The 10,430-nt window shown below is 32.2% G+C and overlaps 1 long non-coding RNA gene across 5 annotated transcripts; it reads right to left on the reverse strand.

The window, feature by feature from the left end:
- Nucleotides 1-5,509: 5,509 nt before the first annotated feature.
- LOC125593459 lies at nucleotides 5,510-8,024 on the reverse strand. Of its 5 annotated transcripts, none has more exons than XR_007329363.1 (6): nucleotides 7,258-8,023; nucleotides 6,939-7,016; nucleotides 6,793-6,838; nucleotides 6,273-6,690; nucleotides 6,042-6,098; nucleotides 5,510-5,964 (listed from the first exon to the last, which is right to left on the reverse strand). It is a non-coding gene; the product is annotated as an uncharacterized LOC125593459 (long non-coding RNA). The 5 variants fall into 5 exon arrangements; XR_007329362.1 differs by having other exon boundaries at nucleotides 6,273-6,419; nucleotides 6,532-6,690; nucleotides 6,939-8,022; XR_007329364.1 differs by having other exon boundaries at nucleotides 6,273-6,401; nucleotides 6,532-6,690; nucleotides 6,939-8,016.
- Nucleotides 8,025-10,430: the final 2,406 nt, after the last annotated feature.

Raw genomic sequence — 10,430 nt, forward strand, 5'->3', positions numbered from 1 at the left:
AGGGAGCTTAGGAATGATAAGAAATGGCGTGGGACTTATGGAAGTACTCAGCAAAGCTCTGGTTCAAAACGAAAGAGGGTCGGGGAAGAACAAACTTTTCACTCATCATCATCTATGCCCAGTGTCAATGGAGAGAATGAAACAAGGCCTGTCGGTGTTAAGGCAGCCATGGCAGCCACGGCGAAGGGTAAAAGATCACTGGTTGACGAAGGGAAGAATCTGCAACAGGTGTTAGCTTTGAAGCAGGAAGTTAACAAGACCAAACTGCTTGACAGTTTGCTCTCCAGGACAGAGCCACTTACTGAATTAGAAGTGGCGCTTAAGGATAAACTCATTAGTGAAATGTTATCTATGTAATCTTTTAAACTGTCAATGTTATCAAACTTGATGTGTGATATAAGTTTATGTGCATTTCTCTTGTTTTTATTTAACTGCCAATGTTTTAATTTAACTCGGTGACGCAATTCAATGTGTTTAATTATCTCTCTGTTTCTTTTAAACTGTCAATGTCTAAATAATTTCTCTGTTTATTTTTGCTTTTCAGGGGTTCAAGTAACACACATCCACAAATGGAAGCAAGAAAACCGATTGTCTGTGGCCTCTCAGCAAGAAGAATCATACCACCTCTCCCATAAGAAGTTCATGTTGCGGATGTCACACCAGCTGGAGTAGAAGTAGTGGAGATATCAGATGAAGAAGAAGCCGACGTGGTGGAGTTATCAAGCGAAGAATACATGAGGAGTATGGGTTACTTGATTAGGGTGGAGGAATCAGAAGATGACATAGAACCTGAGGTCAAAGGATGTTGAAAAGGATGCATAAGGAAGATAAGAAGCCGAGAGAGGAGAATTTCAAGGTTTTGAGGTCTGGAATCAAGCTAGAGGAAGGAGAATCCTCACGGACTTCATGAAAACAGCTTGTACTGTCTCTTATCTTGTTTGTTTGTACTGTCTCTTGTCTTGTTTGTTTCTTTTGTGTCTGGTCTTTTTTGTTTCTGTCACGGGGTCATGAAGTTGTTTCTGTTGTGTCTTGTCACTTGTTTCTGTCTGTTGCTATGCACACTGTAGACTTTGAAGCTCACGGACTATGAACTTTTTTATGTCACAGACTATGAACGTTTTTATGCATTTTGTATGTCACAAACTCTATTTATATTCTTCCACATACTCATCTTCTCTCCATGAGAAGAACAACAAACTCTTCTTCTCTTTAAAAGACCAAACACCAAACATATCAACAAACTCATCTTCTCTCTATTTTTTAAACACCAACCATATATCAACAAACTCATCTTCTTTCATATTATCCTTAAACACCAAAGCCATATTTTCAAAATATGGCTTCTTCTTCTGAAAATACATTTGATGAATCGGTTGATGATAGAATTGAAGAGCTTTGTGATCAACATTTTGAGGAAGCCTTTGAGAATTTAACTTTTCTCAGTAATCAAGAAGAACGAAGGAAAAAAAGAAAAAAACGAGCTTATATCGAAAGACATCGTGAAGAGGGGCATATTCGTTTATGGAATGATTATTTCAGTGAAACTCCAACGTATCCTGAAAATATCTTCCGACGACATTTCAGAATGAACAAGCGATTGTTCATGCACATCGTTTATCGACTCTCAAATGAAGTTCATTACTTTCGGGAAAAAACAGATGCTCTCGGAAGGAATAGTCTCACACCTCTTCAAAAGTGTACTGCAACAATTCGTGTATTGGCGTATGGTTCTGCAGCTGATACTGTCGACGAATACCTCCGGCTCGGTGAAACAACAACTCGGTTATGTGTGGAATATTTTGTGGAAGGTATAATATATTTGTTCGGCGATGAGTACTTAAGAAGACCGACACCGGCTGATCTCCAACGTCTACTTGACTTTGGAGAGTATCGTGGCTTTCCCGGGATGATAGGAAGCATCGACTGTATGCACTGGGAGTGGAAGAATTGTCCCACCGCTTGGAAAGGGCAATATTCTCGTGGTTCGGGTAAACCAACGATCGTTTTGGAGGCGGTTGCTTCATTCGATCTCTGGATATGGCATGCGTTTTTTGGACCTCCAGGTACATTAAATGATATCAATGTTCTTGATCGTTCGCCTGTTTTTGATGACATAATAAACGGTCAAGTTCCGAATGTCACTTTCTTTGTCAATGGAAGAGAGTATCATATGGCTTACTATCTCACCAATGGTATATATCCGAAATAGGCAACTTTTATCCAATCTATTCCTTTACCACAAGAGCCGGAAGCAGTTTTATTTGCTAAAAAACAAGAAGCTGCCCGAAAAGATGTGTAGCGTGCTTTTGGAGTTTTGCAAGCTCGTTTTGCCATTGTTAAAAATCCGGCGCTGTTTTGGGATAAAGTCAAAATTGGCAACATTATGAGAGCATGTATCATACTCCATAATACGATAGTCGAAGATGAGCGAGATGAATACACTCAATATGATCTTGCAGGGTTCAATGAACGAGAAGACACCGGAACTTCACATGTCGATCTCAATTTTTCTTCACATATGCCTACACATATCACCGAAATGATGGAAGCTTGAAATGATATTCGTAATAGACAAATGCTTCAACAACTGAAAGATGATTTGGTTCAAAATATATGGCATAAATATGGATCTAGTCAAGACAACAACTGAGCTCGGATGCTTCTTTCAAGTTATTCTCGTTTTTTTTAACTAATCTTTATTTCTCTGTTTTTATTTATCATTATCTATATGTAAAATTTTATGTTTATTAATTGTATTAATAAAATTTAAGTTTAACAAAATAATTTTTTTCTTAAGAACCCGTAAATAAGATACTTGCAATGGACCATGTAAATTGTCCCGACTCTTAACTAAGACTCTTAACCTAACTTTTCCAACTTAAAATATTTAAATATGCTTAAGAGTCCTTAAACACCTCTTAGGGATAAGGATGCTCTAATATTTCATGAATGTTGTCATGTGATTCATATAGTTCGTCTAGTTTTTAAAATTATTTTCCAGACTACCATCACTTGGTTAAAAATTATATAAGTCGTACCTTATTATAAAATATGTTTTAATTTTAAAATTACTACACAATATATGGATTTACAAAAAAATTCTGAAAGCAACTTCTAACTCTTTAAATCATACTAGATTCTTTCTCCGCGCTACGCGCGGATAATATATTTAAATTTGTTATATTTATCATTTATATTTGTATGTGAATTTTTGTATATTAAACTATATATAACTAATTTTTAATTTTTTTTTTAAATATTTTTAGTTCGAAGTAAGTATTTATATTATATGTAACACAGTTAACTAATACAATATGAAGCATCAAGTCCGAGATAATAGAGTTATATAAAAAAATATAATTATGTATAGAACATAAATTATCTTAGTTTAAAAGATCGGAATCTCATCTCGAATAAATTAACGAAAAGAAAAAGTACTCCAATCTATACTATTAAAGCAAAATCCTTCTTATGATTATGCCCCTGACTTTTAAAAAAATTACAAAACATACCATTGTTTTTTTTTAAATACCTTTAATGATTTACATAAATTTAAAGCCCATTCGATAGGCCCAAATTGAACCATTGTTAACCCATTAGGCCCATTCTGTTTAAAATATATTTAGTGAAAATCATTAAAAATATTGTTTTATTTTTTATGCAGGGATTATACATTTAAGAGATAAACAAATATATTAATCCATTATGCCAATTTGTGTAAAATATCTATACTTAAAATTATAAAAAGCCTGTTTTATTTTTAAAGTTGAGATTATACATTTAAGAACTAAACAAATTAATATATGTGATATATTTAAGAATTAAACAAACAACGGATTTGAAGTCCAATATGTGTAAACACAATTTTACTAATAACAAATAAATTACAATACAATTTATAAAAATAAAACCATATTAGATAATAAACTATTCAAACACATACTTCCACTAATTAGAATTACAATTTATAAAAATAAAACCATATTAGAAAATAGACTATTGAAACACATCCTCATCTAATTAGAAATAATATTAAAATTGAAAAATGACATTTTAATAGGTAAAATACCCGCCATTTGAAATAGCGGGTCAGTATCTAGTAACCTACTTAAAATATAAAGAGTTATTCTTGGGTTCACTCCCTACATTGGTTATTTAGATATTTTTAGGGTCATATACATCAGAACCGAATTCATCCAGACTCAAAATGATTCAAATCAAAACCTACACATAAATTTATAATATTCAAGAAAGGAGTAATTTTAAAACAAAAAAAACGATACCCGAAAGGAACAACTCGTACCTAAGTGGATATCTAGTGTTCATGTCTAACTGATTTTATAAACTAATAAAAAGACATTTTCTATGTGTTTTGCTAAATTAAGTGAAATAGAAAGAGTTTTTTTATTTAGTAAGACAATTATATTGAGTGAAAATTAAGTGACATTAAATGTAATTTATTTTTATTATTTTGATTTAAGTTATGATTTTCTTCACAAAATATATCTTTGAATTATATTTTTGGCTACATAATTTTTCACCGATTGAAATTAAAAAAAAATGTTTTAGTAAAACAAACTAAACAAAAACGTTTAACCTTATGCAAAACTCAGTTATTTTACTTTTTTTTAATTTTATAATTGGCACAATAATATTGATTAACCTAAATAAAAATCTGCACTATTATTATTCTGGTAATATAATTAATAATGTGAAATATTGTTAAGGTAATATAATTAATAAATTTGTTAATATGTGTGAAATATGGAAATACAATTAATGTAATACTATTATCCTCGTTTCCAAACAATTTTTGAGTTATATTACTATTCATGTTTCCAAACAGTACTAAAGTACACTTCAGTTTTAATAATATAGATATGATAATAACTTCCATAATCATGGCATAAGTACCCAATTAATAGTAAAATATAAGCTAAAATAGATAATTTTTATATATATTTATATTTTAAACCCAACAAAGCATTTGACTGAAATAAATAATATATAATGATCAAATCTTAGGGGTTTCTATGTTTTTTCGTACTCAGTATATATTATGTGTTGAACTTGAAAAAATGACTATAAATTAATAAGCTGTTAAATTCTCACCAAAATTTTGTGATTAATGTTTAGATATTTATAATATAATACAAAAGAATACAAAATTATTATATTAAACTAAATAATTACTCAAAATTTGATCTAAATAGATGCATTGTATTTTTAATATCAATTGTTAATTAGTAAACAATCACCTTTTTCAAGATTTTTATCTATATAAAATAACCCTTCTTTATAATAATATATTTCGTATTTTTCATATTATCTGTGCATAGTTGATACATCATATTTTCTGAGACTTAAAATCTTAAATTTTGTGGTGTATTGATATCAGTGAACTATTAATAAAACCACTAAACTAAATGAACTTCTAAAAATATATAATTTTTTTAATGATAAAAAAGAATGTCTTTTTGTTTATTTTTCAAAATTGAGAATGATAAACTGATTTCAAGACAGTCACCGGCCTAATGAGCTATGATTAAATAATTACTGTGATATTTCTTGGTTTGTCAACATTACTGTAAAAAATTCTACACATATTAACAAAAGACAGCAAAAATGTCATTTTTCCATGGGAATATAAAGCTTTGCCAAAGTTGTGTAGTCCCGAAGTGATCTCCTCAAACCGTCCATGCTTCTCTCCACACATGTTTGTACAACACTGCCTCACGTTGAAGTCTATAGCTGACCGGTTCGAGGCGCAGTTGCAAAAACTGCTCTCAAACCCTAGGCCTGATCTCCAATCAGGAACCAGAGAAGCAATCTCTCCATCGATCATGTTAGCTATCTTTGTCACATCACGGTCGTCCATCTCCAGCTCTTCCACCATCTCTCTTGCAACGCAAATTGCCGTGTCGCTTTCTATGTCAAACGGGAAGTATATGTTCCTCACAAGCCCTGCAATGAGAGAAAACTGTTTATGGTCTGAAACATGGAACTTTTAGAACCAAAAAAAAGGTTGTCTGGTCACTAACCTTCCTTGTGCCCACAATAACACTTCGTGCATCACCACCATGTCCAAGAATTCAAACCTGTTTGTGAATGGAAGAAGACATTCAATAAAGAAGATGACCAAGGTGAGAACTGAGTAAAAAAATTAGCAGCAGCTACACCATGCCTAGTATTCAAAAAAATAAGAAAATAGCTTCTGTGGTAAATACCATGCCTAGTGGTAAATACATATGTTTACAATATCAAATTTTTACCTTCTAACATAGCATAGACTTCATTATTACTCTCCATGTTGTTTCTTGTCTGCTCTGCTGCCAATAAAAACAGTTTCTCTCTAATGGCGGCACCGACGTAGCGCGACTGACGCTTCTCTCTCTCTTCACCTGGTCATTCAGACAAAACTTGCAAGCCATATAAAAGCAACAAACATGACACAAACTTCTTTTTAACGCTAACGGCAATAAGTAAATGACGAAGACAAAGCCCTCAAGCAGATAATAGAAAAGTAATTACCTCTGTATTTTTTGTACTCTAAATCAACATAAGGTCAAAGAGAACACCAGGAATTCTTGAACACTTGCAAAAACCAAGAGACATCAATTACCCAATCATATACTCTCGCTCAGGAAAAATGTGAGTAATATGTTTAATCGCAAGGACTGATCCCATCACCTTGAACCAAAAAACAGAACTTTTACATCATCAGGGTTCTAGTAAACAACAATCCAAACCAAAGAAACAGTTGCAATGTGAACAAAATCATCTAATCATCACCTGAAATTTTGTAGTAGCTTGAGAATCTCCGATGAACTGTCCTTGCCTGAGATAAAATCAAACCAGGAAAAAGTTTAAAACTTCTTTACTCATATTCCCACAAGAAATTGATGATACAAAAAAAGAAGAAGAAAAAAACTGTTAACTTGTCTTTTTAGTGTTAGCTTCGGAAGTATCAGTTTTGACTGTTAAGGTGTCGTATTACTCATTCTCCATCACCATACCTTCCTTGTGAAAAACCAAAAACACAAATTAATCAAGACTGAAGCTTGTTAAAATATTAGATCACACCAATTATATAAGAAAGAACACGGGTAGAGGTTATATTATCAATGTGTTCCCATTTCGTTTGTGACGGAAAAATGAATTATCAGAAAAAAAATCTTATTAAGAAAGCAAGAATCAAGGATCCCCAATCAGAAAAAAAAACAGAGTCGACGTGAGATGATCATGCATGGAGCTTACTGGTCATGTGGATTATTAAGAAATCACTTAAATAAGCCAATAAGATGAAACATCAGTGGAGATTTGAATTATGACGCTGAAAAGAAACTATCGAATCCACTGGAAACTCCAGAAGGCAAAGCGGCCACATGATTGCAATTTACAAAGTCCGACCTAAGTGAGTTTCTGAAGGCATAACCTTGCTTCTCGATTACAGATCTCGCCTCTTGAATCTCTATCAACTGCTTGTTCTGAACCTTCTTTAGGTTCTCAAGAAGCTCCGTTTTGGCTCTGAAGTCTCCTCTGAGCTTCTCGTTCGCGGCTTTGACTTCGTCTAGCTCTTCGTACACCTTCTCCATCGTTTAAGCTAATAACACTTTCACTGTAACCACCTATAAAAGCAAACGAACAACAAATTGAGCAAATCGAGATCTAAACCCTAACCAATCTAAACGGAATCGAAATCATAAAGAAGGAATTGATGGATAGAGATGTAGTGGAGTTCTGGATCGGGAGAACTGAAACGATGGTGAAGAAAGGTGAAGACGAAGAGCGAGAAGCGTAGAGCCTCGTGTTATCCAATCTTGCGTTGAAGTTTTTTTTTTATTCAAACTGGGTAACACAGCCCAACACAGAACCGGAGAAGCCCATCAAACACAGCAGAGCCCGTAGAAAGAAAGAGATCTGCCACCCAGTTCTTTTGCCAGCGTGGATTAATGAAATGTTCTTATTGGCCAAATATAATTGATGATGTGGACATGCTAGAATCCCTTTATATTTGGCTTTTAGTATAGGATAGATATTTTCATCCAGAAAGAATAAATATCAAACTTTTTCTGATCAAACCAATAGTTACATGATTAATTGATAATTAAAACATTGATAACAAAGATTAACGTTAGAAGAAGAAGAAGATTCAAAACAATATTTTTTAATTTTTATTGGCCAAACCATTCTAGACAACTCTTTAATTGTCCGCTAAAACCTTTCGTTGACACATTGCTCACTATTACACTTAATTCTTTGAATGGAGAGGAAATATATACAAATTTTTATGTTTGGTTTCTATAAGCATTGCCATCTCTTACATACTTTTAGAGTATATATATATATATATATATATATATATATATATATTTATATAAATGAAATTTAAATTAAATTTCAGTTTAAAAAACAAAACTTTAGCCAATCTATGAGAAACAAGTGTTTTATGGAGTTTTAATGAATTTTTCAAAAACTATCGTTTGAGATTTCATCTTACTTGTTTCATTATTTTCTTATTTTGTATGAAACATTTTATGAAAACTTCTCAATGGAGATTTTTATAAACTGATTTAACCCAACTTCGAGGTGGGATCTATATTTTTCCAAGAACCATCTAATTTACAAGTAAGGTATTTGGTTACCTCTTTCCATATCACCATTCCCACATATGGTTGGAATTTAGCTGTATTAGTATATGATTGTCAATTCAAAAAAAAAGAAAAGAGAAAATAAAATTAATTTACATTGAATGAAGAGAGGTCCTATTGTGGACAAGAAGTTGGTCAAGTGTAAGAAAGGCAGAAAGAAATTGAAGCTTTGTTGCTGATGGTTAAACTTCTAAAGCATCACGTGTAAGACTTTCTTGTCTTCGTTCTCTTGTAGCTATATTCACTGAGACGGCCACACAACCATGTTTTAAACTTGGAGTTGTTTTTTGCTTTATTTCAATCAATATGAAGAATTCACAAGATACTAAGAATCTGAGAAAATTTTGGATCTCTTAATTCAAACAAGGAAAAGAAAACATAGAAAATATAAATATATTTGGCTTATAATGTCAAAAGCGATAGCGATTTATCAAAAACAAATGGAGAACACCCACTTTCCGTAATTTTCAATATATGAATTAGACAACTCTAAATCAAAAAGTTGGTCCACGAAGCATTTATAGACTTATTATCGTATGGAAGAATTTGTTTTTATCAATATTTATTAATAATTACTGTAATATCATTTGTGCATGACAGCAGGAACAAAAATTAAGTATTCGAATCTGAGCAGTACGCATCAAAGTCATGCGCGACACCAATGGTGTCCACCTATAGCGTTGGTGTCCACCTATTGATATATTGACACACACACATTTTGGCATACGTATACATAAAATATACATATATTGGACATGTTTGTACATGTGTACGTTGCATATATATTGTGAGTACTTGCTTTGCTATACATAGATGACGAACTGTGACCCATAGTGACTTTAACTCTTCGTCTGATACTTTATAATTTCGTTTGAAAGGCTGAAGGATGGCTTTAAAAATACCCTCGTGGGTTTTGATAAGGTTAACCATTAATTACTCAGTCACAATGTCTTTTACAATGATTATCAAGCACTATAAAATAAACACCCAAAATATTAACAGAATAATTGTATAGATATTTATACTAAATGAAATGTAGCTGAATAAAATCTACAAGATTATGATTATCAAGCCATAAACTTTCGCATCACCACATTCTCGGCTTACATGATTGCAAATCAAGATTTGTATAATTTCAACGGGACCACTAATATTCTTGGGTTTATACATTAAAAAATGCGAATACTTATGTTGCAGGATGGATCATGGTAATGTGTTAATACAACACAAAGACTACTTGTGGCCTGGTAGAGAGAAAGAGGTGGGGGAAAATGATGACATAAGAATGTGAAATCAATAGTTTTATGAAAGGGACTAAAAATGATAGAGAAACGGAAAAGAGGTAACAAACATCTTAAAGCTCCTATGGGTTGGAGGACAATATGACTGAGATCTCTTATTGTGGGGTTTTCTTTTTAGATAGAGACAGTTGTAATTGGATCCATCACTTTCACTTCTATCTTACTTCTTACTTTTCTGTCTTCTTTTTTATTAGATTCTTTCTTTTTTTTTTCTCTCTCTTTTGTTCTCACTTCTTCTCATTCTACCATTTGCACCAATGTACATCCCTATATTGTAATAGTATTTTTTTAAATAAAAGGGTTTTCAAAACGAAACTAGAATATGGTACTTAAAGAAACCCCTAAAAGTTTTCATGATACTATTTCCAGATTTTAAAAACCATACTAAATATAATTTTGTATATTTAGTGTTCAAATAATGATGCTTTAGCAGTATTAAACTACTATGTATATACATAATGCTATATGTTGATATTGC

This window comes from Brassica napus, chromosome C9 (genome assembly GCF_020379485.1).
Source record: "Brassica napus cultivar Da-Ae chromosome C9, Da-Ae, whole genome shotgun sequence".
NCBI lineage: Eukaryota > Viridiplantae > Streptophyta > Magnoliopsida > Brassicales > Brassicaceae > Brassica > Brassica napus.